The sequence below is a fragment of the Acomys minous genome (assembly GCF_964271855.1).
Source record: "Acomys minous genome assembly, chromosome: 5".
NCBI lineage: Eukaryota > Metazoa > Chordata > Mammalia > Rodentia > Muridae > Acomys > Acomys minous.
This window is the reverse complement of record NC_140494.1, coordinates 46714664-46727378: the sequence shown is the minus strand read 5'-3', so window position 1 is coordinate 46727378 and position 12715 is coordinate 46714664. Positions and strand designations below refer to the sequence as shown.

At 35.2% G+C, this 12715-nt stretch overlaps 1 pseudogene across 1 annotated transcript; it reads right to left on the bottom strand.

The window, feature by feature from the left end:
• Positions 1–246: 246 nt before the first annotated feature.
• On the bottom strand, positions 247–642 carry LOC311597649 (DNA-directed RNA polymerase II subunit RPB4-like; annotated as a pseudogene). Its single transcript has one exon. The product of its transcript is annotated as a DNA-directed RNA polymerase II subunit RPB4-like (transcript).
• Between the last annotated feature and the right edge of the window lie 12073 nt (positions 643–12715).

Below are 12715 nucleotides of genomic sequence, written 5' to 3'. Positions count from 1 at the left end.
CTAATAGTGATGGTGGAGAAAGCTACCTAGACTATCACCAAGCCAGCCTTTCTTCACACCTGTAATCCCAGCACTTGGGAGGCTGAGGCAGAAGGACTGCAGAGTAACATTCTATGTTAGTAAAGAAAAACCTACAACAGCAGGCCCAGAGTGTTGTGCCACAGCAGCATTCCCTTTGAGGCCAGCCAAACTATGCCAGCATGGTGCTGTTCTTGAGCCTTATCAGAGCAGAGTGGTGTCTGGTGATTAGTACTGGAAGCTGCGCTTGGCCTGGATATCAGTGAGAATCTGCTGCGCTTCCTCATCTTCAAACTGCCCTTCCAGGCTTGGAAAGAGAGCTTTGGACTCCTCAGAAGTCTCTAGGCAAAGACTGGCTAAGCAGGCCAACTCAGACTTACTTAGCTTTTTCTGGAGAAGCAAGCTATGAACACTCTTTGTTTTTGAAATGACTGAAACGAGCTGTAGAGTTTAGGGTTTTCACAAAGACTTCTGTATGTTCCTGATCATCCTCAGCACTCTCATTCTCCTGCGTTCGATGGTCCTGAACTTCAGAGTTTAGGAGTGTCTAAGCTGTTTAAGAAAGATGAGCTGGTAGGCATCTTCTACGTCGCCAGTCCGCAGATCACTTCCACCTGCTGCCATTGCTTTAGGTTTAATGTTGAGATTTTTAATCTTGTATGGAGTATTAGTTTCTATATATTGTTTTCAAAAGTTTATTAATATTCTTGGAAAACATTTTATATGTACTTTGATATGAGACTTTATCAGTATTAGCTTTAATATATAATTAGATAGATGATAGATAGAGATATTTAATCATAAAGTTCAGTTTCTAGCAAATAGTTGAACTATAGGGCCTCTAATGTAAACACAAATCTTATACTGCTTAAAACCTGATAATTTAAGAAATGGTAATGCAGTTATTATACTTCACGTTTGGAGGGGATTTTCTACTTGCATGCCAGTACTCTAAGTACTTCATGAGCAGCAATCCACTCAAACTCTCAAGGATTATTTGAAGTAGATTTACTTCCTATGTGTTTTTAGCATATATATATATATATATATATATATATATATATATATATATATATATTAGCTAATGCACAATGAGTTTCACAACACTGAAATATTAAAGTAAATATTCCAGCACAGCCAGTATGGTATCAGAATATTGTAGGCATAAGGTTATTGTATAATTTAAATGCTGATTTCTGTATCCCCATATCTTGTTTCAAGCCTTCTTCTGAGAATTTCCTGTTTCAATGTTGTGTAAACTCTGCTCTCTAATTGTCCCCTTGTATGCCAATGAAGCAGCTTGCAGCCAATCACTGAGCAAGGGAGAGAATAGGGCTGGACTTCCTGCCAGGTAGGGGAGGAAGGAAGAGTTAGATGAGGAAGTAAGACATTCAGTAAGGGATCTAGCCACAGGCAGAGGTGTAGGAGAGATGAAAAAAGATTCAGCTGGAGCAAATAAAGAAATAAAATGCAACTAAATTGGGAGTTTTGGCAAAGACGGAGTCAAAATTTCATAGAGGGTTAAGGACAGACTTAAACTGCTCAAGATTGAGCTATAAAGCTTTACAAACAAATTATATGTGATAGCCAAGTTAAGAAGCAAACAGTTGCATAAAAATAATATTCAACAGAGTATACACCACACAATATTCTTTCTTATGTGCAAAAACAATGGCATTGTAAAAATTGAATCATATTTGTATATACCCTTTGCAGTACTTCTATTTAGAGGCTTAAGCCTAGCTAATACTTCTTAGAAAGCCAACTAAACTCAGATATAGTATGCCTGGCAAAGCTTAAAGAAGTGAATGGCATTCCCTAGGAAGTTTTATCTGTATGTCTCTACTCATCTAGGAGAAGCAAGCTCCACCTAAAAATACAATATGGTATACCATTGAGAGCATACCATTTAATTTTTAGAGAATTATAATCTTACCATAGCAACATTTCCTCAGTGACCTGCAAGCTCAGAAGTAACTAGCAAAAGCCTCTAAAGCTGGATCTCAGTAATGATAAGCATAGTCTACTCTACCAAAGGAACCTAGTGTGGTACCCAGCACCCACAGAGTTGTTCATAAGCATCAGTAACTCTAATTTCAGGGAATGAAACACCTTCTTCTAACTCTATGAGCATCTGGAGTACATGTGGTGGACAGACATTCATATGGACAAAACACTCAAACATATTTTTTAATTAAAAACTAACAGCTAAATCTTTCTAATATTTTTTGGCAGTGAAAGGTGTTTTTATTGTTTTAGGACTACAGGAGGGAGGGGAAGGGGGATAAGGGAGAGATGGATATTTTGAGGAGATGAGAGAGGATGGTTCAATTGGAATGTGAAGAATTTAAACTGCAGAACAAGCAGGTAAATTACATTGGTAATACCGCTACATGGGAATAGCTCTGAGACTGGCTGAGACTGTCCCACACAGGACTCTAATTAAGCCTGGAATTTCTCAACATTTAGAAACTGGACCATAAATGCTATGCCTAGCTTGTTTAACCATATCCACAATTTTATTTGGGCCCCTACAAAGGTATTATTCATTCCAAATCATCTGGAAGAAACTTTAAGAGAACGATGTCCCATTCTAATAAACTTAAACATTTTATTTAAAGTTTGTTTTTCTAAGTTACATAACATATCAGTTAATGCATGACTGCTCCTTTTAGGGACATCAGATTTCTATAATTATTCAGACTGCTTTCAGAATCATACATTCAGAGAAAGTAGATGTTATTTCAACATTTATACTTTAGTCTTAAAATACAAAAAGAAAGTTTACACAGTGGTGGTGGCCCAGGGTGGCACACTACCCTGAAGTTATATTGCTGCTTGTTTTGAATAAAATGAGCAACAGTGTTTACAAATCCTCTTAGCCAGAAGGAGAAACGCATTTATGGATAAAGTTGTTATAAGCACCAGTTCTCACTGAGCGTCTCAGATAAGTCGGTTCCTGCTTCGGCTCAATTCCTAGTGCTAGCTAATCCTCAGAGTCTTCTAATTGCAAGATGAGCTCTTGTCATCATTATGGTGAAGACAGTTGAAGGAGCTTGCTCATAAGAAATATGCCCTCTCCACATCAACAATGAGGTTGCCCAGTACTTATTGATTGGTGAATCTTCAAGGTATGATTTATTTTAAAAATCATTAATTCTTAATTTATATTTATACTTTTTAAATATTTTATTTATTTTACCTCACTCAGTTTTATATAATTAAGTTAAATTTTTATAAATATTGAAAGCAAACCAGGTTACTATACCAAATAAGATCAACTTAATTTGTAAATAAGGACAAGTCTGGTATTTTTTTTTATAAATTATTAAATAATTTTAGAAAACATTTTAACTTTCTATGATAGTTCTTTGTACAGTAAACTAAAACTTATAGAAGTATGTGTTTTTCATAGCTCCCTAAAAATAATATTGATCTTTAAGGTAATTCTAAAACACATTTTGAGGACAACATGGATGATATGAAAATAGTGTTACCCATAGGGACAAAAGATGATATGTTTTAAGTAGTCACATGCAAACTATGTTACAAAACACACATTAATGAAAATGCCAAGAAACACATATATGAAGGTGCTTTTAATTATCATAATGTGAGCTCTACGAAAGCAGTTATCAAAGTTAAAGTTAGAAAAGAAACCTATAGAATCCCCCTATGGCTCATGGACTATTAGAGACAAGATGTGTAACTAATACAAGAGCTGGAACATAGGGGAAGTTGTTGGCTTTGTTTCTTAACAATTAAACTTTATTATACAACCCAACTAGCATACACAAGAAGGAAAAGAAAGGTTAAAGGGACAAAAGAGTGAATCTGACCACATGTTGACATCAATACCCTTAAGAATTATTTGAATATAAAGTTTACTCTGCACACAATGCTTTGGGAGAACTGTAGTCTGAATAACTTTTCCTTGTGATCCTGAAAGACCCCCAAACGGAGACCCTCACTCAAGCCTCGGGATGGCGCGCACCCAAAGATACACAAACGACCGTCTTGCTGTAAACGCACGAGGTAGTTTATTGGCGGAGCTCCAGGTCGACACGTATCTCACACAGGAGACAGAGGGGTCGACCCAGAAGCCCAGGGGTTTGGGGTTTATATGGGCAAGGGTCGGGGGGAGTGGGAAGTTTTGGCGCGGCCACACACAATTGGTTGTTTCAAACATTTGAACATCAGCAAATTGCATAGCCAGATCTGGGGTAAGCTCAGACTTAATCATATGGGAACAGTCCTTGGTTCCTGTTTTTCTTGAAACCCGAGGGTAGATGTTTTATCTGAGCTGACAATACATCTGGTTAAACTCAAACCTGGAACATTGTGTGCAGGCCTTAGGGGCGGATTAAGCAAACACCATAAGATTGGATGAGGGGTCTTGGCTCATTACTCACTTGATCATGTCCGGTACCTGCTTCTCTCAGGAATTTGTCCTTGTGTATCCTCCCTATATTTTATGGCCAGCAGGTCCCTAGAATACTCAATAGGTCTTTGTTTCCTAGCTCCGCATTCTTTGTGACTTATCATCTAGGGCCTTGGGCTAGCATACCTGCCGACCTGCACTCTCAACTATTTGGGCTTATGAGTTAGAGAGCTAATTAAAAATTCTCTCTCTCAATCCACTACCTAATAATCTTCTATTATTGTTTATTTTTTTTCTCCTGATGTATTAGTAAGGGTGACATGGTTTATCTTAACACAAAAATAATTTTGGTCATGTCTTCCATGTCATTCATTCATTTTCTTTAGTATAATAACTGGCCAATGTACAATGATAAAATACCTTATGATAATGTTAAACCGAACAAATTGTGTATAGAAAATAATTGAGTAGCAGGAGCAGTCATCTATTATGTGATAAAGCTAGAGAGACAGTATGACATTAGACAAAACTAGTCATTATTACACTATAAATTTCAAGACCATATTGGTGACAGTGTGGAAACAGAAACCAATTCAGAATTGTTTTTTTATATTAAACATAAAACCCTGAGTATACTACAGTGTTAGATGTTCTGACTTGGTCATCAGACTATGCCTTCCCTTCTGTACTTCCCTAATAAAGTCTCTTCTAAGAATGTGCTTAGTTAATTTGGTCAGTGAGAAAAATTACCATACCAGACAAAAGAGGATTGAGATCAATATGATTATTCACATGTGTCATCTCTTGTTAGTTCACTAATGTTTCTTTTTCCATATATGTTTTCATCTTTGTTTAGGAGTAGTTAGGGTCCCTCATCCTACTGGAACAAAGACACTGAATCCTAATTGGATTTCCTGAAACTACACACACCACACAAACACACACACACACACACACACACACACACACACACACACACACACACCTGCAGTCACCTTATTAACTCAGAACAAATTATCCAATGGTAGTGATTAGGGAGCTGCTAGAACTTTGATTGATATAGTTTTTTTAAACACCTTTTATATGCAAAATAAATAGCTTCAGTATGCAAATGGGCTGTAATAGCTTACTCTCCTTCAATAGAGCACACTCTTAGAATCTCCTAAAATATTTATAGAAATTTATTTGTTCTCTTCTATAGTTTTTCTTTTTTTTAAATTTTTATTAATTTATTCTTGTTACATCTCAATGGTTATCCCATCCCTTGTATCCTCCCATTCTTCCCTCCCTCCCATTTCCCCCTTATTCCTCTCCTTTATGACTGTTCCTGAGGGGGATTTCCTCCCCCTGTATATGCTCATAGAGTATCAAGTCTCTTCTTGGTAGCCTGCTGTCCTTCCTCTGAGTGCCACCAGGTCTCCCCCTACAAGGGACATGGTCAATTATGAGGCACCAGAGTATGTGTGAAAGTCATACCCCACTCTCCACTCAACTGTGGAGAATGTACTGCCCATTGGCTAGATCTGGGTAGGGGTTTAAAGTTTACCACTCGTACTGTCCTTGGCTGGTACCTTAGTTTCAGCGGGACCTCTGGGCCCAAATCTGCCTATCATAATGTTCTATTTGTAGGTTTCTAGGACCCTCTGGATCCTTCTACTTTGCTATTATTCCATGCTTCTCTCATCTAGAGAACTCAAATCCTTAGTAATTAGGATGATAATGGAGGAAACGAATAAAATTCGTAACCAAATGCAGGAAGACACAACCAAACAGGTGAGAGACATAAAAGATGCACATAGAGTGGAACTGGAAAATTTTCATGAAAATGAAAACAACCAGATGAAAGAAATAAATAAAACAGTTTAAGCTCTTGTCCTGTCCAGCAGGAACAGTAATTATGGGGTCGCGAGGGGAGCCATACCTGAAAAGATGGGACGAGAAAGAAGAAGGCAAGACCAAGTAGAATTCCTATCAAGGTCTGTTTATTGAATTGAAAGCAAAAGCTTATATAGGGTGGAAGCAGGAGCCAAGCAGTAGGGGAGGGGTCTGAGAATGCCTCCAGGTGATCTCAGCAGGGGAACATCCCGTGGTTCATCTCGAAACAATTCCTATCTTATCTTAGCTAGCTATCTCTTGGAAAGTCCCAAGCAAACTGGCTAAACAACATCTGCAGGGGGTAAAAGGAGGAAGTTTGCTAACCTGCTAAACAACATCCGCAGAGGTCGAAAGGAGGAGGTTATGCAGAGGCTGAAACGAGGAAGTTTAGCTTTGGAATGCCTTGAATGACCCTGGGCTGGCTCCAGACAAGCTCTGAAGACCTATAAAGAGGCAATGGAAGAAACTCAGGAATATACAAAAAATCAGATGAAAGAAATAAAAAAATCTGTTCAAGATATGAAGATGAAAATGGATTCAATAATAAACACACAGACCGAAGAAAAACGAGAATGTGAGACCTCAGAGAAGAAGACAAGCAACACAGAGGTGAGCTTTTCTAACAGAATCCAAGAGATGGAAGAACGAATCTCAGGTCTAGAAGATACAATCACAGATCTTGAAGCAACCATTAAAGAAAATGCCAAATCTGGAAAACTCCTGACAGAAAACATCCAAGAAATTCAGCACACCATGAAAAGAAGAAATCTGATGGTAATAGGCATTGAAGAAAGAGAAGATATCAGACTCCAAGACCCAGAAACTATTCTCAACAAAATCATAGAAGAAAATTTCCCCAATCTAAAGAAAGAAATGCCTATAAACATACAAGAGGCCTACAGAACACCAAATAGATTGACCAGAAAAGAAAAACTGCCTGTCACATAATAATCAAAGCACAAAACATACAGAACAAAGAAAAATATTAAAAGTTTTTCAAATATTTAAAGCAATTATTTTTTGTTACTCTTCATGGTTTTAGTGAAGTTGCTAATTAATTTTTAGTTAAAATTAATACTTTTTCCCATAAGTTGCAGTTGAAAGGAATCACTAGTTTTCTTGTTTAAGGTATGACCTACCGACTTCATTTAGATTTATTTATTCATGATCAAAATCACCTAAAAGATAAACTTCATTAGTAAAGAACTGTTTCATGAAAAGCTATACCTGCACTTCCTGTTTACTCAGGCAATTACTTTTACACTCTTCCAAGTCTCTGATGAAGTTGAAAACCAGATAGTTTAGTTTTACAATTAAGATCAGTTGTTTAGGCATTAAGATGTTTTTAGGTCGAGATAGAGTGTTTAGGTTGATAAAGATGAGTTATGATAGATATTGATTTATATTCATAATTTTAGATGCACCAGAATTGGAAAGATATTTTCTTCAAAGTTGCCAAATTCAAATACCCAAAACAATATGAATGTAACAGTTACATAATTCCTGATTGTTTCATAGTTCTTGCTTATGTAGTTCATTGTCTATATGTGTAATAATATAAATGTATAAGGAAGAAAATAAAATTTAAAAAAGAAAAGCTATATTAAAATCTAGTTTCTTAGAACATGACTTAGTACTTGCTTAGCAGTTTTCAATTGAAGTACTTTATTGGGATGTGCTCTAAAGTTTATCCTGTCTAATACAGATCACTATTACCTGATATTTATTTGATAAATTATTTTTTGTAAACAGAAGAAATTTAATAGATTCATGACTTTTTCTTGGAATAAGAATATAAGAGATATATGGGAAGAAGAGAGGAGAGAGAGAGAGAGAGAGAGAGAGAGAGAGAGAGAGAGAGCAGATGACTGCAAACAAGACACAATCTCCAGTGACTTGCTTTCTCCAACTAGAAATTACATTTTCACCATCTTATGAATCATTACCGGTTTCATTCAATGACAAAGTAACTAACTTTATGTTTTAATGTCAATATACTACTCTAATTTGGCATTCATTTAATGTAGACAAGACTCATCCACAGGATACTTTCATCACTATGTATGTTACAAGAGGTTGATATTACTACATAGCCTGGAAATGGAACGTTCCAAATCCCCGCATAATTTTAAGAGGAAAAAACAACCTGTCTTATGGTCTATCACAATTATTATAGATATTTTCTAAGTACATATGTATGTTACTCGTGACTAAAGTTCTCTAAGGAAACCTATGACTATTTTATATATTAATTTAAAATTATTATATAATATTAGAAATTAAAATTCCAATACAATTTTGGATTAATAAGTGAACAGTTAATGTATAATAAATATATAACATATATAGCAAATTATCTCCTATAATGGCAGTTCTGAAATACAACTTTAAAAGCACACATTTTACTTTAATGTGAATATATTTTTGTATAATTTTGTCACAAATTGCCAACACTGACTTAATGAAACCACTGGAATAATACAGAAAAGCAAAAAAAAAAAAAAAAAAAAGAAATTAAGTTTTAACTGTACTTCAAAGGTGAGTTCCTTTAATCATGACACAAGTGGAGTGTAGCAGCAACCATATTTCCTCTTACAATTTCTTCCTGTATCTTCCATAGCATCCTTTGACCTGATTAGTACAGAATTATAGCTACTACTTTTTCAACATGTATTCACTTGATTTTCTGCACATTAATATTTGAAAGTTTTCAACTTAAAGGTAATAATAAGAAAAAACTACAATGATCAAAGTATACAACACAGTATTTGTTTCATCTTTATTGTGATCTAAAACCTGCAAATATTCAAGGAAAGGATTTTTAATGAAACTAAGCCACTCTTCACATGAACAGTCTTAAAATCATGGTAATTTTAAAGCCGGTGATTAATGCTTTGGGGACTGAGGATGAACCAACAGAGGGTGGCATATCTCATACCTGGTCTCAAAAAAAAGAAAGAAAGAAAGAAAGAAAGAAAGAAAGAAAGAAAGAAAGAAAGAAAAAAAGAAAGAAAGAAAGAAAGAAGGGAAAAGAAACATAGAAAAAAAGGTAGTAGTAGTCAGGGATAAAATCAGGGTAAATACTATGTGTGGTAATACTTGGAATAGCAAAAATATCCCTTAATTGCAAGCTTAACAGCACAGCTTTGGTATAGTACAACCAGATAGTTACATATTTAATCCTCTTTCTAAAGGGGAAAAAGATTATTTTCTACTAGTAGTTTTTAAAATCCAAAAAGACCAAGGAGAGTCATCTTTAAATTATTATTTTATACCTCAAGTTTTGAACTCTTGTTTTTTTTTTTCTCAAGTGTACTTCACAGTCAACATTTACCTGCCACGATATTTATGGCTTGAACGTTATTTAAGTTCAAGAAACTTGATGTTAAAAATGCTAAGTGTTTCATAGGAACTTTCAAATTAAATGAAAGGTATTTATTTAGAACACAAATTGTGAAATTTTTTTCTGAAACGCTATGTATTTAAGAAATATATTAATGTGCACAACCATTAGCTAGAGAACACAACCTGGAATCAAACATACTATGACTACAAAGGTAAATCATTTGGTTACCTTTAAATCAGAATAAAACACACAATATTATTGCCTATACTAAAATTTTTATTTATATCAAATAGATGTTTTCTTTCCCCAAATTCACCACCTCAAAATGGTTGGTATCATGAGGTAGATCCTGTGGGATGTAATTCATTAACAGTAATTTAAATAATATGGGTGAGAAAAATTTTCCAGGGCTCAGATATAATTGTATGCATTACAAACAGAGGGAGAGCTTATAGACAAAAATATGGCCAATAAAAGTTGTACAAGTGGGCCAGAGGAGCTGAATCCCTGAGTTGTCAGATGTGGTATTGGGGCCTGAACTCTGATCCTCTAGGTGAGAGCAGTGTGTGTTCTGCACCACTGGCTTCCTCACCAGTCCCAAGACTCCCCACGTTTTAATGTGTCCTCCATTGTTTCATTTTGTAAACTAACAAGACATTTTCTTTCCTTCTTTTTTCTATTTATTTACTTATTTATGTTAAATTATTTACTTACTTTACATCCTGGTCATAACCTGCTCCCTTTTCACCTGCCAGCCCCACCCTCCCTGCCATTCCCTCTCAGTCCCTCTCCCCCTTCTTTATTTCTCAGAAAAGGGGAGCCCCACTTCCAGTCCACTTCAGGTCATCAAATTGCAGCAGGACGTAGCATGTCCTCTTCCCCTGTGGTCTGGCAAGGGAGTCCCACCAAGGAGAAGTGATCGAAGAGTGGCAACAGAGTCCATTTCAGAGAAATCTCCTGCTCCCCTTACTAGAGGAACCTGAAGACATTTTCAAACAGATGAATACATGCTAAAATAGGACTTTTTTATTAAATACTTTTTACATATACAGTCATATTACTACACACATGTACTATAAACTACCTACAGCAAGAAGACCCATAAAACAATCAGGAATTATATAAATGTTACATTCTTAGTGTTTAGGCTATTTGTATTGACAACCTTGAAGAAAACATCTTTCCTATCTTGGTGTACCTAAAATTCTGAATCTAAATCAATCTCCATCATATCTTGTCATTATCAGCTTAATATATCTATCTAGACCTAAAAAAATCTAAACTATCTGGTCTTCAACCCCATCAGAGACTTTTTAAAATACAGAATTTTCCATCCAGGTGCATTGGCGCACACCTGTAATCCCAGAACTAGGGGAGACAAAGGCAGTTGGATCACTGTGAGTTGAGGCTAGCCTGATCTACAAAGTGAATCAAAGACAGCTAAAACTACACAGAGAAACCCTGTCTCAAAAAAATCATAGGAAAAAAAAAGCATTGAATTTTTAATTTTACCTTTGTTTCAAAGCACTTTCTTTTCTATGAGCAGACATGAATTACATTTTTTTTTTAAACATGGAATGGAGACAAGTTGAGAATCTTTCTTGCAGGATTGTAGTCATCTCCTGAAATAAAGCTGAACTTATCTTAGATAGACAATTCAGGGCCATCTGAAACAAATTGATGGTAAAGAAATTACAGAACATCTTTATTACTATTCAAAGCTAAACATAGATATTAACTGTATTTTTTGGTTTTGACCATTTTTTGTTAATTGTTTTCTCCCAAATAAGCATATGTGTAAAAAGTATGAATTCTTAATCATATCTATAACAGAAATATAAATAATTGTACATAGATTAATGTGCAATCATTTATTCAATTACATTAAATTCAAACACTCCAAAAATACTTTACTTGTCTATATTTTTTGCAGTCTGTAATATATAAAAAGCATTACTTATACATAATATATACTAAGTTATCATTGAAAATTATCTTTAAGAATTGTTTTATTTGTTAAAAGCTTATGTTGTTATTTTATGATATTTTTATCAACTTCCCACACTGTGGCTAGAGACTGGGACCTTGCACATGAGAAGCAGATACTTTCTCTCTGACCTACAATCATACTCCTTTAACTCTAACTTTACTTTGTGTGAGGAGAAATAATTTAGTCATCCAAGGACACCTAAAACTAGCTGCTTTTCTGCCTCAGATTTCTAGTTATTTGGAATTACAGATGTATATCACTTAGCTTTGCTTTGTTTTAGTCGCTTCATTATTTTTCTAATACAGAAAAAAAAATAATGTAGACACTGAGAAGGCCATGTGGGCATCCATAGTACTGATGATAATATAATGATTTTGAATTTAAAAGAAGAAAGCTGAAGGAAAATGTGAAAGGCAATCAAAGCACAGTTGGTAATATTTAGGAAAGAGGACATGGGTATGCAAAGGTCATAGCAATATATGTGTTCTTTCTTTAACCTCCAGTTATATGTATGCCTACTAAAACAAGTGTCACCTCAGTCAATTTTTGAGCACTCTCAACTACCTAGAGGGACACAGGAGCCCTCAGTTGTCATTCTCTTTACCTTGGGAACCTAGCAGTGACTTATCTACCTGATCTCTCTGTGTGTTTACCTGTTGGAGATATTTTGTATTTTAGCTTATTTAACAAGATAATATCACTGTTTTCCTCTACTCTACTATGCATCAATTCTGATTCACTCTTCTGCCAGAGAGTTGACTTCTATATTTTGCCATTATAAACAAAATTGCTGTAAGTGGTAATATACATATTTTTTAATTTTAATTTTATTAATTTTTTCATATTAAAACTAAATTGTTATCCCATCATTTGTATCCTCCTATTCTTCCCTCCCTGCTGCTTTCACCCTATTCCCCTCCCCAGTTATGTGCAGAGTAGGCACTGACTCTGACATGAACTCTGGGATCCATATTTGACCACTTCCCCTTGGTGGTGAGGCCAGATAGCACTCAAAGAAAGAATAATATACATATTTTTAAATTACGACCATATTTTTTCTTTCAGCAGAATGATTCTTGTGTTACGTTATAGGTCAATGATTCAA